The sequence below is a fragment of the Ranitomeya imitator genome, chromosome 2 (genome assembly GCF_032444005.1).
Source record: "Ranitomeya imitator isolate aRanImi1 chromosome 2, aRanImi1.pri, whole genome shotgun sequence".
Classification (NCBI taxonomy): Eukaryota; Metazoa; Chordata; class Amphibia; order Anura; family Dendrobatidae; genus Ranitomeya; species Ranitomeya imitator.
In genome coordinates this window covers 269,466,134-269,468,902 of record NC_091283.1, presented here as the reverse complement: position 1 = coordinate 269,468,902, position 2,769 = coordinate 269,466,134, and the positions used below count along the sequence as shown (strand labels likewise).

General features: G+C 53.3%; 1 non-coding gene across 1 annotated transcript; it reads right to left on the bottom strand.

Moving 5' to 3' along the window:
• Positions 1-302: 302 nt before the first annotated feature.
• Positions 303-375, bottom strand: TRNAR-CCG (transfer RNA arginine (anticodon CCG)). The gene has a single exon. It is a non-coding gene; the product is annotated as a tRNA-Arg (tRNA).
• Positions 376-2,769: the final 2,394 nt, after the last annotated feature.

The following is a 2,769-nucleotide window of genomic DNA, read 5'->3' as shown; positions in this document are numbered from 1 at the left end:
CAGTGAGGGGTTAATGCTCCGTGTTACCGGCAGTGAGGGGTTAATGCTCCGTGTTACCGGCAGTGAGGGGTTAATCCTCCGCAGTTTCCGGCAGTGAGGGGTTAATCCTCCGCAGTTCCCGGCGCTGCTCTCGGTGCCGGGATGACGCTGCCGCACATGCGCACTGACCGCTCGGCGCTGAGGTAAAACTTGCCCTGTGAGGTGGCGCGGAGGGGTCGCGGAATCTCCTCACACCGCAGGTCGCAGATTCTTCCGCATTTTCTTCCGTTTTTATTCTTTTTAGGCAAAACGTGATTCTGGAGCGACCCAGATGGGACTCGAACCCACAATCCCCAGCTCCGGAGGCTGATGCCTTATCCATTAGGCCACTGGGTCACCACTCGTCTGCCAGCCTCACACACGTGCTTTACGTCTGACGACAGCAGCGGCCGCGCCCCTGTGGTGACTAAAGCCAATCATAGTGGCGCATCACCGAGAGAAGGCGGAGCGATGAGCACTGGTCAGAGTGCGGCGACAAGCAGAGAGTCACACACACAGTGGCTGGTGGAGCCTGAGGCAGGAAGCTGTGCATGGCATGGCGGGATTTGGAGTGTTTTTGGGATCACAGATGAGGTAAGTGGATGTTCATGCACGAGCTGGGAGTCTGCCGGGGGTGATGTTGCTTGCATGGGGCTGCATGCTGGAGGGGGGTCTGCCTGGGGAGAAGGGGGTAATGTTGCTTGCATGGGGCTGCATGTACATGCTGGAGGGGGGGATGAGGAGAATGGGGTGATGCTTGCATGGGGCTGCATACTGGAGGGTGGTCTGCGTGGGAAGTTGGGGTAATGTTGCTTGTATGGGGCTGCATGAACATGCTGGGGAGAAGGGGGGGATGTTGCTTGCATGGGGCTGCATGTGAATGCTGGAGGGGGATCTGCCTGGAGAGAAGGGGGTGGTGATGCTTGCCTGGGACTGCGTGCTGGTGGTCTGCCTGAAGAAGGGGTGACGTTTATTGCGTGGGACTGCGTGCTGTGGGCGCTACCTTGGGAAGAGGGTGACGTTGCTTGCATGGGACTGCATGCTGGGGGTCTACCTGGGAAAGGGTGCAGTTTGTATGAGACTGTGTGCCTGAGGTCTGCCTGGGGACGGGGTGATGCTTGCCTGGGACTGCACGCTGGAGGGGTCTGCCTGGGGACGGGGTGATGCTTGCCTGGGACTGCACGCTGGAGGGGTCTGCCTGGGGACGGGGTGATGCTTGCCTGGGACTGCACGCTGGAGGGGTCTGCCTGGGGACGGGGTGATGCTTGCCTGGGACTGCACGCTGGAGGGGTCTGCCTGGGGACGGGGTGATGCTTGCCTGGGACTGCAAGCTGGAGGGGCCACGAGGCTGAAGTTGGTTTCTTATTCGTTCAGTTTCTTATTCGGCAATTTTTTCTTTTCTGTTTTTTATAGGTTTAACAACTAAAAATAATCATCACAATAATAAAAGACAATGCAGCGAGGAGCCCTAATGTGAATACGCTTAAAAACGGCTACAAAAATATTAAAACTGTCTCAAAAATGGGCATCAAAGTGGGCACCAAAGAGCGCTAAAGAAAGGGTTAAATGCCTTTGGGCCACTGATCTGACACGTAAAATTCACAGACAGCGATGCCCTGCAAGCAACCCAGGTCTCTCCAGCCTGGCCCAAATGGGTTCTGGGCACCAGAACTGTCATCAAAGTGGGCAAACAGCCCATTTTCACAGATTTGAATAAGTAACTGATGTTTTTAAGGGGTTAAATGCCTTTGGGCCACTGATACAACACTTAAAGGGACACTGTCACCTGAATTTGGAGGGAACAATCTTCAGCCATGGAGACGGGGTTTTTGGGTGTTTGATTCACCCTTTCCTTACCTGCTGGCTGCAGTATTGGATAGAAGTTCATTCTCTGTCCTCCATAGTACACGCCCGCGCTGTGCAAGATTGCCTTGTGCAGGCATGTACTACGGAGGACAGAGAATGAACTTCAATCCAATATTGCAGCCAGCATGCAGCCAGCGGGTAAGGAAAGGGTGAATCAAACACCCAAAAACCCCGCCTCCATGGCTGAAGATTGTTCCCTCCAAATTCAGGTGACAGTGTCCCTTTAAAATTCACAGACAGTGATGCCCGGCATCAATCCCAGGTCCCTCCAGCACGCCATCACTTTCTGTGAATTTTAAGTGTCGTATCAGTGGCCCAAAGGCATTTAACCCCTTAAAAATATCAGTTACTTATTCAAATCTGTGAAAATGAGCTGTTTGCCCACTTTGATGCCAGTTCTGGTGCCCAGAACTCATTTGGGCCAGGCTGGAAATAACTGCTTTGGATGTGGGGCTCCCTGTTCTATATGTCTGCAGTGTTAGATCAGTGGCCCAAAGGCATTTAACTCTTTCTTCAGTGCTCTTTGGTGCCCACTTTGATGCCCATTTTTGTGCCAGTTTGATTATTTTTGTAGCCGTTTTTAAGTGTATTCACATCAGGGCTCCTCGCTGCATTGTCTTTTATTATTGTGATGATTATTTTTAGTTGTTAAACCTATAAAAAACAGAAAAGAAAAAAATGCCAAATAAGAAACTGACGAATAAGCAACCAACTTCAGCCTCGTGGAGGGGCCTGCCTGGGGAAGGGGGTGACGTTGCTTGCCTGGGACTGCGTGCTGGAGGGGCCTGCCTGGGGAAGGGGGTGACGTTGCTTGCCTGGGACTGCGTGCCGCAGGGGCCTGCCTGGGGAAGGGTGACTGCATGCTGGGGGTCTCTGTGGGAAGGG